This window comes from Phascolarctos cinereus, unplaced genomic scaffold (assembly GCF_003287225.1).
Source record: "Phascolarctos cinereus isolate Bilbo 61053 unplaced genomic scaffold, phaCin_HiC Scaffold_4;HRSCAF=312, whole genome shotgun sequence".
Taxonomy (NCBI): domain Eukaryota; kingdom Metazoa; phylum Chordata; class Mammalia; order Diprotodontia; family Phascolarctidae; genus Phascolarctos; species Phascolarctos cinereus.
Window position 1 is genome coordinate 666,934,824 of NW_027555847.1, and position 13,814 is coordinate 666,948,637.

General features: G+C 42.0%; 1 protein-coding gene across 7 annotated transcripts in view; it reads left to right on the forward strand.

The window, feature by feature from the left end:
• Window positions 1–13,814, forward strand: part of PIP5K1C (phosphatidylinositol-4-phosphate 5-kinase type 1 gamma) — a 139,054-nt gene that overhangs the window by 549 nt on the left and 124,691 nt on the right. The window lies entirely within an intron of this gene.

Below are 13,814 nucleotides of genomic sequence, written 5' to 3' on the forward strand. Positions count from 1 at the left end.
AGATCCTGAAAGCCGGGAGCTCTTGGTGACCGACCCTTCGCTTCCTTTCTCCCGCAGGGGGCCGCGGGGAATGCCCCATTTCTCAGTATTGCTGGTGGGGGTGGGCAGGAAAAAAGGGAGATTCCGGCCTCTTTTCCCCGACCCGCGGCTCAATGTGATGGAACTGACCGAGGCATCACCCCGTGACTTCTCTTCCCTCCTGGCCCCACAGCGGAACCCCCCCTCCCCGAAGTGGACTCCCGTGGGGGGTGTTCCTCTCTATCCTCAGCCTTCCCTTCCCTTCTTTTCGCTTCCACTCCAGACCTGTCCCCCGGGGTCCTGACATCTCAGTGATCCTAGGGGAGAGGAGGGGGATGAAGAGAAGGAGCAGGAGCGGGTGGGGACCAGAGGAATCCTGAGTTCATAGAACCTTCCAGGTCATTTAGTCCAGCCTCCTGTCTCACCTTTTTGGCTAACAGAGGGATGGAAAGCGAGAGGCATGTGTTCCAGATCCTTCTTGGCCCACTGCTTGACCAAGGGCAGGCAAAATCACTTTAGCTCTGAACTGGTTTTCTCCATCCTTAAAATAGGGTTAACAATACTGGCATTGCCTGTCACAGACAGGGATGATGTGAGTGAGAAAAGCACTTTGTAAACCTGAAAAGCAGGGTGAGTTGTTAGCCTTTTCGGGCCTTAGTTTCCCCATCTATAAAATGAGGGTGGTGGGGAGGAGTCTCTAGAGTAGATTATCTCAAAATCCCCCTAGGGCTAAGATTTGGTGGAGGGGTAGGTAGGGAATTCTTCTCTCCTAGTATTGCTTAAACTCCAGTCACTACCCCCACTACACCCGTTATCTCCTCAAGCTTAATGTGAGGGATGCAGCTGGCATTATGCATGGGAGAGAGAGAGAGAGAGAGAGAGAAAGAGAAGACCTATTTATCCATCTCCTGACTGTTGATCTTTCCTGTGTTAAATAGGGTGGTGGGTGAAGGTAGCATCCTGCCTTCTTTCTCAAGGGAAGATATGCAAGGGTTTTGCACAGAGGGAGTCTTACTTCCTGATAAAGTGACTCAGATCTGAAGCTCTGGAATAGGAAAATTCTAGATTTGTGGAAGCCTCTCCCAAAGCAACCTCTGTCATCCTTCCAGGTTTAGTGACTCAAAATAGAGACAGTATATGTTCTTTTCTCAAATAGTAGTTGACCAGTAGGGTTGGACGTTATGCCTGGAAGTTAGGAAAATGTAGAGAAGAGGACTCAAAAGATATGGGCAGTCTAATTTCTTCCAGTGCTCACCCCATTGAAATGTTTGTTTTCTTAGAAAATGAACTAGTTTAAGTTATGTGTCTCTTACTCCATTGTAATGAAGTGGAAAGAATACCGGAATAGGACTGGAGACCTCCGTTTGAATCAGTGTTCTACTGCCTTGCCTTAGTTGTCCTATCAGTAATATGGGGTTGATACTCATCCAAAGTCATTTTGCCTTGAAAGTCTTAGGATGATATAGAAATGTAAATTGTTACTGTTGGTTGTTTTTTTTTAAGTGTGTGGCCTCAGATAAGGACCCCACATGACCTTCCTTCCTTGTTAGTTTCTTTTTGTTGTTGTTGTTGTTGTTGTTATTTTAGGCAATGGGGTTAAGTGACTTGCCCAGGGTCACACAGCTAGTAAGTGTTATGTGTCTGAGGCCGGATTTGAACTCAGGTCCTCCTGAATCCAGGGCTGGTGTTCTATCCACTGCGCCAGCTAGCTGCCCCCCCTTGTTAGTTTCATTGAGCAGTGCCGGCACCGGTTAGGTTGCAGAGCAGTAAGCAAAGTCCTTTCCTTTCCAGCCTTCACCTTCCACCTGTAATTCCCTCTTTGGCTAACCTTCGCAAAGCCAGAAAAACAGGAGGCTTGCCAGGACACAAGAAACTCTGTGTTTTGAAGCATTTTATCCTAGAAGTTCACTGAGGCCTCTGATTGGAAGGCTGATAAAATTTAGTACAAGCCCTGACTGTTGGAAAACCTGAAATTAGATAGTCCTGGACCCAAAGATTACATGAACTTGCTAAAATTGAGTTGAATGGGCTGAGTCACTCACAGTTCAGGAGCCTTTTACTATTCCCTGGGTCTGACCTGGGAAGGAGCTTTCTCTAAGGAGATGCTGTTTCTCAGGGTTATGGTGCCGGTGTGACTGGAGGATTATTCAAGCTGATGATGGATTTGGGGAGGGAGGAGGAATGATGATCAGAATTGTTGGTGGATTTAAAGGCTTTCATGATGAAAATTCCTAGTGCCAAGGAGTTGATTGTGGTTTCCAGGACCACTTAAGGGCCAGCACTGTGGTCAGTGGAGTTCTTCCTTTCTTCTCCCTCCATTTCTCCCCCGCTACACTTTGGTGCCCCTTTAACATGCAGACTGATGACTTCAAAATGTTTTGATCCCTTAGAAAAAGCCACTAGCTGAGTTAGATCATCTTCACTGACATCCTTCCATACCATACCAACTCTCTTGCAAAATCCTTTGTCCAAAGAGCCAGAGCCAGAGGGGGCATTGGAAATTACCGATGAACAATCCCAGGCCAAGTGAAGGGGAGGGACTTATTTGCTTAGGGTCACACACCAAATTAGTAGCACTGATGAGACTAGACAGGTCTTCTAGGTCCAGTGACCTTTCCATTACACCAGAATGCCTTTTTAGAGATTATTTCATAAATTAAGAAAGAATTTCTTGCCCAAGCCCCTTGCCAGAGCACTGTGGTGTAGTGAAAAGAACATTCAATTTAGAGTCAAGAAAACAGGGTTTGAATCACCTAGCCTTTGTGACCTTGGGCAAATCATTTAAGCTTTCTGAGCTTTGGTTTCCTTATTTGTAAAATGGGTGTCATAGTACTTAAATATCTGGACTTAACTGGGTTTTTGAGAAGAGAGCACCTTATAAATTGTAATGTTACACATATTTGGAACTGTATACGTCAGAAGGCCTAAGTTTTTTTGGAATGACATCTTTTGAAATTCACTGTAGGACTGGTTTTCTTGCCCTCGGTCTCCATTAGGAAGAGAGGGATATCTAGGTCAAATACAAGCTTTCCAGCTTTCCTGTTTGGGAGGAGCCTGACTTGAGCTTCAGACCACCAGCAACTGTTTCTTGGTCCCCTACCTAACTAATCCATTCTTGCCAGGTGCTGGCAACTGCCTGTTCTAAACTGCAGAGCCTGTTCAGTCTGAAGGGACCAGTCGGTCCCTACCTCCTGTAGAAAACCGAGGGGAAAAAAAATAGAGAAACTGGCCATGTGAACTAGCCTCCTGAATTCTGGTGCATGCTATTGGAGCCAGTTGTCCCCAACCTTTCAATGATTGCAAACTCTGTGACTCTGACCACTTGTCTTGGACTTCAGACCACCCTTGTGTCTGCTCTTGTCTTGTAATGTTTTTCTAGTCTGCCTGCTTGTCTACTCTTGATCTCCTTTGCCTGTCTCTGGATGTCAGCTCCCTCATTTGTGAAGTAGGTAGGTAAATGATCTCTAAGCCTTCTATAGCCCTAACATTTCGTGATTCTATGAAATGTATGCTTGTTCTGCTTTCAGAATGCCTACCTATTAGTGGTTCCTAGTCTTTACCGTGTTGTGTTGGTACTTGGATAAATTGAACTCCTTTGTACCTTGCCCTGATTTGACTTATGATACTTCATACATGGTACTGACAGTTCCTTTTTCTTCAGGTTGTTGAAAAAGTGACTGGCCCACATCTTGTCCAGTTAGTTTCTGGTCATTTTTTTGGCTTAGGGACTCATTGAGTGGGAAGGGTGTATACATGTGTTGGCCAGCTTTTTTGTCAAAGTAAGTGCCAGAAAAGATAGAGTTACAGAGGGGAATTATTGAATCATAGACCGTCCGCGCAAGAAGTCCTTAAAGGCCGCCTAGCCAGATTCCTTCATTTTATTAATATGGGATGTTAAATCCAAAGAGAGTTCATGTTCTCTTGCTCTCCAAATCATACAGTAACTTTATGGCAGAGTCAAAACTGCAACTCAAGTTTCCTGTATCCCAGACTTAGGCTTTTTCCTCTGCATTCCACTGCTTGGTTTATTGCTTATATATTAACTAAGCTTTGGTTTTATTTTTAATAGCTTTTAGTAAGCAGTCTTTATAAAATCTTCTGTCTGGCCTATCAGACTTTTTTTTCCATTTAACTTAAGGATAAGAATGATTGATCTTTTTTTAGGGGGCCCATTTGGGGGCAAATAGAAGAAGTTGATGTTAGTCTTGGGGACTGAAAAATAGCATGTGGACTGCTCAAACCCCTTTTCTGCTTTGGCATCTTTGTTTAGGCTATTCCCTGTATGTGGAATGCTTTCCTCACTGTTTCTGTTCATTGACATTATTATCCACCCTTCAAACCTCAGATACAGTACTATCTTCTTAGATGTGCTTTCCCAGATTCTGCCGAGCTAGAAATGACTACTTCATCTGATCTTATAGTGCTCCATGCACATCGTCATTAGAGACAGCTAGGTGGTGAAGTGGATAGAGCCCTGGGCCTACAGTGAGGAGCACTTGAGTTCTCAGCTATTTAATGGCTGTGTGACCTTGGGCAAATAACTTATCTTCTGTCTGCCTCAATTTTCCTTAGCTGTAAAATGGGGGTAATAATAGCACCTACCTCATGTGTGAGGACCAAATGAGAGATTTGTAAGCACGTAGCAGAGTGCCTGATACATATTAGATGCCTAATAAATGCTTGTTCCCATCATTCAATTAGTAATAATAGTTGACATTAATATAGTACTTAAGGTTGTTCAGAGTATTTTACACAGTTACAGGTTTACACCTCAGAACAATTCCATAAGCTTTATATCACAAGTATGGCATAGTGGATAGAGCCCTGGACTTGAAGTCAGGAAGACCTGAGTAATAATACTGCTTCTGACACTTAGCTTTGTGATCTTGGGTAGGTCAGTAACCTTTTTTGTACCCTAGTTTCCTCATCTGTAAAATGAAGGTAATAATAGCACCTACCTCATAAGCTTGTTTTGAGGATTAACTGAGATAGTTTATGCAAAATGTGTGGCAAAAAGGAAAGTGCTATAAAAATGTGACCTATTATTATCAATCCCCCATTTTATAGATCAGGAAACTGAGGCTCACAGAGGTTAAATGGCTTTCCCAAAGTCACACAGCTAGTGTCAGAAATGAGATTTGAATCCAGGCTTTTGTCTTTTTATCCTCTTTGCCCAGTGCAATAGCTTGCACCTGGTAGGTACTTAATAAATATTTGTTGAATTATGACATTTTAATTTGTACCACTTATCTATGTGAGTGTTTTAGTCTCCTAATAAATTATGAGCTTCATGAGGACAGGCACAGTACACTGGTAATCTTTGTATTTTTATGGTGTACTGTACATAGTAGGTACATCTTTAGTACATCTTTGTTGAGGATGAATGGATTTGTGTGTGTGAACATGTCTAACCTCCTTGTAGGGCCAAGTAGAAATAATTTTATTTATGCTGGTTTTGATATCTATACTTCTCTACATAGTGATGAATAGTCAAGGGCTCACTTGTAGTTAGCATTGGTTTTTAAGTTTATTTCCCATGCCAGTATTAGGATTGACTCTACCATTTAGCTCCACTTCAGAGCAAAGCACTGTGCTGGGGAAACAAAGATGAACACAGTTTTTGCTTTCAAGAAACTTAAAGTCTAGAGCAAGCCCCTTTACATAGTTTATCTTGTTTAATCTTCTCAACAGTCTTGTGAGGTAATTGCAATTTTATCTCCGTTTTATAGATAGGAAACTGAGGATGAAAAAGGTGAAGTGCCTTGCCCAGGGTCACCCAGCTAGTAAGGCAGATTTTGAACTCGGATCTTCCTGACTCCAGGTCAGAATTATAATACGTGTGTGTGTGTGTGTGTGTGTGTGTGTGTGTGTGTGTGTGTGTTTGTATTTAAGATTTACAGCGGTAAGAAAATTTAGAATTATTTAGTTCAGCCTCCTCATATTACATAGAGGAAAATAAAGATGAAGGAAAGTAAAGTGACTTGTCTAAGATCACCCAGTTCTGAGTATGTAGCAGGGCCAGATCCATCACTCTTTCCATAGCACCATAGGCATACATGCACAACATGTGTTTAATGCTATACAGATAACTGTGTTATAGTGCAGAATGTTATAGAAGTGCAAAAGAGGGTTCTAGGAAAAGAAAGTTCACCTTCAGGAATCAGGAAAGGTTTCATGGAGGTGATAACACTTGAATTTAGTTTAATTCAAACATTCATTAAATACCTAAGAGCTAGGCCAGTAGTGTAATGGATAAGAGAGCTCACTTTAGAAGCAGGAAGACCTGGATTCAAATTCTACCTCTTTTACCTAGAGGAGATAGGATTTGGGCTGGTCAGTTAATCTCTCCCTGCCCCAGGCAGCTCTTTATGACTACAAACTGAAAAGCAAGTGCCTTTCTAAGTGAGTAGAAGAAAGTTTCTTCATCATCTGAAGTTCCCTATTCTGATAAAATTCAATCCAGTCTCTCTGGGGATACAAAAAGAAAAGCAAACATAAAGTAAAATTGCAGTTAACCCTTCTACATCGAAGGGGTTAGGAGTGCGGTGCCCCCACAATCTGGAAAATCCACATAAAAATTTTTGGCACTCCCTTTGTACCAGAGAAGTCTGAATTTTTTTTCTTTGTCTTTTGTGGAGTGTTTACAATACCTTATTATAAAATTTGGGTTGATATTATATAATACTATGCACATATTTTATGCATTTCTGAGTTTCTAAACGTTTTCTGTGTTTTCTACTGGCCTTTTGCTTGTCATCTGTGCCTTCCACGAAACTCCCCAAAATTTCCCATTTAATTTTTTATGCCAACCCACAATATATTGAAAACTTGAGATGTGGAAGAGAGAACTATAAAGTCTTTTCGGGGCAGTTAGAATGCTAGTAATTACAAACGAGGATCAGAAAGGGCTGCAAGTAGGAAATTGCACTGAGTTGTTCTTTGAAGGAAGCTAGGGGATAGAGGAATAGGGATGAGGAGTGAGTGAATTTCAGTCATGGGAGACCACTTATGAAAAGGCTCCAAGGTGGAAGTGGAATATCTGAGTTGGGGAATGTCAAGAGCAGGCCAGCTGTTGAGAAGTATGCTTTGGCTGGAAGGTAAGGTATGTGACACAGGGGAAGTAGTATAGCTGGCAAAGGCAGATTGAAGCCTGATTGTGGAGGGCTTTGAATGTCAATCAATAACTATTAATTGCCAGAATAAGAAGTTTGCATTTCATTCACTAAGCAGTGGAGAACCATTGCAAGTTTGTAAGAAGTGAAATGATCAGAGACTGCAGTAGGAAAATAATCTTGGTGGCCTTTGCAGAGTAACTTTGGAGATATGAGAGTCAGAAGATGGGTAGACAAGTTAGGGTTCTATTAAAATAGCCCAGGCAAGAGGCAACCCAAGAGGGCCCAGTGTCAAAAATACACACACACACACACTCTCACACTCTCTCTCTCTCTCTCACGTATATATGTAAGAAATCAACACAAATAGAACCAATTTTAATTGCATATTTGTTTGAGAATCAATGCTTTGAATATTTTTGATATACTTAAAGTAAATGGATCTAGTGTGAAATTTTTTTTAAAACCAGAAACCAAATATAAGACCAAGAGTCATTCCCCAGTGGATAAGCCAGGGGTGGGGAACCTGCCGCCTCAAGGCCACATGTGGCCCTCTAGGTCCTCAAGTGCAGCCCTTTCACTGAATCCAAACTTCACATTCTGTGAAGTCTTGGTCTCATCATTTTGGAAAGTAGTTTTGGAAGTACGCTTATAACGGGAGTAAAATGTCCATCGTCTTTGACCCAGAGATCCCACAGTAAGGAGGTTAGGTCCCATATATGCTGTAAATTCATAACTACTTTTTGTAATAGTAAAGAACTGGGGGGAAAAAGTAGAAGTCTTATCAGCTGAAGAATGGCTAAACAAATTATGATACATTAATATTAACTATACTGTAATAAATGTGAGAATACAGAGAAGCATGAAAGGTTTTCTATGAACTGAAACAGTGAAGTAAGCAGAATCAGGAAAGCAGTATACACAATGACTACAACAGTGCAAATGGAGAGAAAAAAAACCCTAAGGCTGAGCATTGTGCACTTATAACAGGCCTGCACAAAATGTAGAAAACTTCCCCTACAGTTTTCACAGGCTGCCTGAAATCCTTTGGTGGGCGACAGGTCATGCAAGCCAGAATAATAATGACCAAGCGTGGCCCTGAAGAAGAGGGGAGAAAATGCGCTTCCCCAGGGGCCTTCTTTGCAGAGGTTACGGATCAGGGACGTAGCATACATCGCGCAGACTATCACACTGAGTGGGTATAAGGGTGAGTTTTGCAGAAGTACTCCCCCATCCCGCAGGCCCCTTTTTTTGGCTCCTCCGTTGGGGAGGGAGAAGGAATGTATTGTATAGGAGGGTCATGTAGAAAGAAAAGATAACATGACTTTTTTTTTTTAAAGGATGCACGACCTGAATTGGACGACTGTCTATATAGACATACCTAACTGATGACTCTTTCTAGCTGAAAATGACTTCCAAAATCTTGGGGCTGGGTAATAACAGTGGAGATATAGGGTACTGTAGGTTTACACAATGCTTATTTCATTTGGTCCTCACAATAGTCCTCACAGTAGTGAGGTAGTTAGTTAGTATCAGGCTTTCTGCAGCACGGGAAACTAGTTCAAAGGAAGATGAAGTGACTTACTAGCCCACTGTCACATAGATATTAGTGACTCAAGTCGTGAACCCTGATCTGCCGACTCCAAACCCGCTGCTTTTCCCCTAGCACCTTTGCTGGCTACTGTTTAGTGTTCCAAATGATAAAGAAAACACCTGTTCTTCCCACATCTCATTCAAAAGTAGAGAGTTTGGGTTCATTCATTTAACACTTATTAAAAATCTGCTATATACAGAGATTATTGTGTTAGCGACTGGAGGAAGTACAAAGTTTAAATAAGATATGGTCCCTTCTCATATGAACCTGACAGTCCAACAGGGGAATAAGACCCAGACACAAATCACTATAATATGTCATATTGTGGGATAAGTTCATTAGAGAATTGTGAAACAAGTGCTGTGAGATTCAGAGGGAACTGTTCAGTCAGAGTCCTTAAGGAAATAGTTGTCTATACAGTTTAAAAATCCTGGATCAGGATTTAGGAGAATCCAGGGTTCTTGTCCCACCTGTGCCAAAACCCATGGCCAAATTGTTTCATCCTTCTGTCTCTATTTCTCCCAGAGGCAGTGTGTTGTTGTGGAATGAGTATTGTGCTGCAAGTCAACAAACCTAAGTTCGTGTCTCAGTTCTTCTACTCATTAGGCTCGATAATCTGGCTCCTTCCTACCTGTCCCATCATCTTTTTTTTTTTTTAACATGTGTTTTTTAAAACTTTGGGTTACAAATTTTTTCCCTTCCTCCCTCCCCACCCACCTTCATTGAAAAGGCAAGCATCTCGGTACAGGTTATAGATGTGTAGTCATGCAAAACACTTCCATAGTAGTCATGTTGTGAAAAACTTAAGTATGTTTCCCTTCATCCTATCTATTTATTCTGTTCTCTCTTTTGACCCTGTCTCTCCTCAGAAGTGTTTGCTTCTGATTATCCCCTCCCCCAGTCTTCCCTCCCCTCTGTCAACCCCCTGCTCTCTTGTCCCCTTCCCCCCTTATTTTCCTGTAGGGTAAGATAGATTTCCATACCCCATTGTGTATGTTATTCCCTCCTTAAGCCAAATCCTATGAGAATAAGATTCACTCATTCCCTCTCACCTTCCCCTATTTCCCCTCCACTGTAAAAACCTTTTCTTGTCTGTTTCATGTGAGATAATTAACTTCATTCTGTTTCTGCCTTTCTCCTTCTCCCAGTATAATCCTCTCTCATCTCTTAATTTTATTTTCTGGATACCACCCCTTCATCTTCAACTCACCCTGTGCCCTCTATCTATCTATACATACATATAATTATTTTTCCCTCCCACTACCCTAATACTGACAAAGGACTCATGAGTTACAAATATCATCTTTCCATGCAGAAATGTAAACAGTTCAACCTTAATAAGTCTCTTATGATTTCTCTTTCCTGTTTACCTCTTCCATGTTTCACTTCAGTCTTGTATTTGAAAGTCAGATTTTATATTCAGCTCTGGTCTTTTCCTCATTTCATTGAATGACCATTTTTTACCTTGAAGGATTGTACTCAGTTTTTCTGGGTAGGTGATTCTTGGTTGTAATCCTATCTCCTTTGCCCTCCAGAATATCATATTCCGTGCCCTCCATTCCCTTACTGTGGAAGCTGCTAAATCTTGTGTTATCCTGATTGTGTTTCCACAGGACTGGAATTGTTTTCTTTCTGGCTGCCTGCAATATTTTCTCCTTGACCTGGGAATTCTGGAATTTGGTTACAATATTCCCAGGAGTTTTCCTTTGGGGATCTCTTTCAGGAGGTGATCAGTGGATTCTTTCAATTCCTGTTTTGCCCTCTGGTTCTAAAATATCAGCCTGTCCCATCTTCTTACACCTTCCTCCCCTCCATAGACTCTGGTCAGTTGATAGTGACACTAGTCACTGTGATCTAGTGACACTGGTCTTCTTAATGTCCCTGGCACAAGAAACTTCATCTCCCAACTCTGAGTTTTTCATTGACTGTGTTCCATGCCTGGAACTCTCTACTTACTCATGCCCACCTCTTGGCTTCCCTACCTATAAGTCTTGCCTTCCTCAGGAAGCCTTCTGTAATCTTAGGGCCTTCTCTTTGAGATTACCCCTAACATGCCCTGGTTATAGTTAACAAACATGTACGTGGTTGTTTGCATATTGTCTCCTACGTTAGACTGTGAGCTCCTTGAGAGCAGGGCCTTTTTTCTTTCTTTCTTTGTATCCCCAGCATTAAATACTAGTTGACTAACAGATGACTAACTTTGAAAATAGATGGCATGAAGTCCTGGACCTGGAGTCAGGAAGACCAGAGTTTGAGTTTTGCCTCAGACACTATTAGCCATATAGCTCTGAGCAAGTCACTTAACCCTTCTGTGTCTCAGTTTCCTCCTCTGTTAAATGGGGATAATAGTAACTACCTCCCAGGGTTTTTGTGAGCATTAAATGAGTGAACACATGTAAAACCCTTTGCAAACATTGAAACCATAGAAATGCTAGGTATTGTGTAAGTGAACTTGGCCAAGTTATTCCTTATCTTCCCCCTTAACTCCCTGATCCATGAAAAGGGGATAATGATTCTGGCATTACTTATCTTATAGAGCTGTTATGCTAACGTGATCTGTGAGCTCTCTGACAAAGCTGTCCTGGCATGAGCCGTGAAGACTCTGAAGTGAAAGCCTGTTAGAATGTCTAAAGCAGTACCATCTCTAAAGGGTTATTCTGATATGTACAGAGATAGGATAGAGCGAGGATATAAATAGGGGCTGGGAGAAGGAAAAAACCTTTCAGATTTAGGTCATCAGAGCTACTCAGGGTCATTGTAGCCAGAAGCTGGTACAATCTGCTCCAGATGATAACATCACATGAATAGACATGGCAGGTATAAACTGAGTCTTATTTGGTTCTTATTTCAATAGGTGGCCTACCAGATTTACCTACCTTTAGGGAAGCCAGGAAAGATGCTTCAAATAAGATGGACCCCTGACTTCAAAATTGTCTCTTCCATGACTGTCTGTGAAGTGTCTAAATAATGGGACTCTCCAGAGAAAACTACATAGACTTGGGCCCTGCCTTCTGGGAACCTATAACTGTCATTAGATCATAATTGTTTTCAGTTGGAAGAATGTCAGAACAGGAAGGGAGCTTAGAACTCAGAATGTCAGTGATGGAAGGGACCTTAGAATCATCGAATAATAAAGTGCTGAAAGTAGGGAGAAAACATTATAAGCTAGGAGTGAAGGGTGGGGAAATAGCAGATCAGGGAAGGTTTTATGGTAGCTTTGGGCCTAGGCCTTGAAGGGGTGGGTAGACATCAATGACTGATGATGATTAGGAGGGCTAGGCAATAGAGCAAAGACAAAGGGGGAAAATATGCTGACTGTGTTAGTGAAGTGATGGAAAAATGCCTTTACCGAGGCTGTACAAGTTAGTGATGACACAGAAACTAGAACCCAGATCTCTTGGTTCTTTCCTAGGCCAGGGCCCTTTCTGTTGTGTGATTGAGTCTTAGAAAAAGTGGGCTGCTCTTGATTGTAGTGGTCATCTTAATTAGCTATGCCTACATGGCTACCTCTTGAAGCACTTTCATAACCATTCTCTCATTTGATCTGTGTATCAACCTGCTAAGATGGGAGTAATCCTGTGGAAAGTGCTCTGGGCTTGGAGTCAGGAGGCTGTCTCCAGCCTCTGCTTGGAGAAAAGCTAGCTATGTAACATTAGGCAAATTACTATTCCTCTTTGAATCTTTGTTTGCCCGTCTGTAAGTGGGGATAATTATACCTGTACTACCTTCTTCAAGGCTAATAGGAAAAATGCACTTGTAAACCTTAAAGTGCTATAGGTATAGGTAGGTATGCCCATTTGATAGATGTGGAAACAGTTTCTGAGATAAAGAAACTGAGACTTAAGAGAGGTTAGTGACTTGGCAAAGGTCACCCAACCAGTAAGTGACAGGGGCAGAATTAAATTCCAAGTCTTAAGGACCCCTCTCTCAGTGGTGACATCACGCTGCATCCTCCCAGACACAGCTAGGCAGTACCAACCTGGCAGGATTACTGTGAGGCTCAAATGCTTTTAGGTTGGTCCCTTCCCCTTTCCTCCCCACTCAGTTTCCTACCTGTGCAGAGTTCAGTATCACAAGATTTAGAACTAGAAGGGCCCTGAGAATTTGGTTTGCGTGACTGTACTTGTTTGTAATAGGTTTTGTTGCCTTCTTAATGGATGGGGAGAAAGAAGAGAAAACTTGGAACTAGAAATAAAATTGAATTTCAAAAAAACAGACTAGAAGGACCCTTACAGTTCATTTAGTCCAGCTCCCTTAGGTAATCAATAAGTGAGAAATGAAGGCACTTATCCAGAGTAGTGCTCGCAGGGGGTGGTAGAAGAAACCAGTATTCAGACCCAGGTTTTCTGACTCCGAGTGTTCTTTCCACTGCAACATATGCTGCTCTGGCTCTTGGCTTAATGTTCTCTTTTCTGATCCCCAGGAGGCTCAGGTTAGTGCTTGGAAATGTTGCCACCTTTGCTGCTCAGAGTCATCTCCCTCTCCACAAAGCAGCTAAACTACTTGTTTAGGGCCAGAGATTCGGGTTATATTTCTGAGAGACAACCGAGCAAATGCCTACTCCTAAGCCTTAAGCCTGGAACTGGTTTTTAGGCACAGAGTTGGCCACTGGTTTAAGCACTGAGTAAGAGTAGTAGTAGCTCTTTCCAAAGGAGAGTGCAACTACATACATACAATTTGGCCTCTTCCCTTTTGGTTTTTCCAAGCCATGAGGAAAATAGAGGTAAGCAGCTATGACTAGTTACCTCTTGGAGACAGCTTTAAAAATTACATTTTTTTCCCCAAAAGTAACAGCTTGAGCACCTTCTCATTTCTTATCCTCAGGGGACTGTTTGGATGGCAGACCCCCCTGGTGCCAGCCAATGCAGCAGATATAGCAATGCAGCATCATCGGCAAGCCGTGAATGAGATTCCTCCCCAGGTATTTGCCTGGAGAACATGCCTAGGTCAGCACACTCACTGTACCATCCCACTTTCTTTTAACAACAGTGGTGTTATCCTGAGTCAGTCAGTCATCCATTTTAATAACTTAAGAATCTATATCACTTTAAGGAAGTGCATCTTTCTTTACAAAAAACTTCATGAAGTAA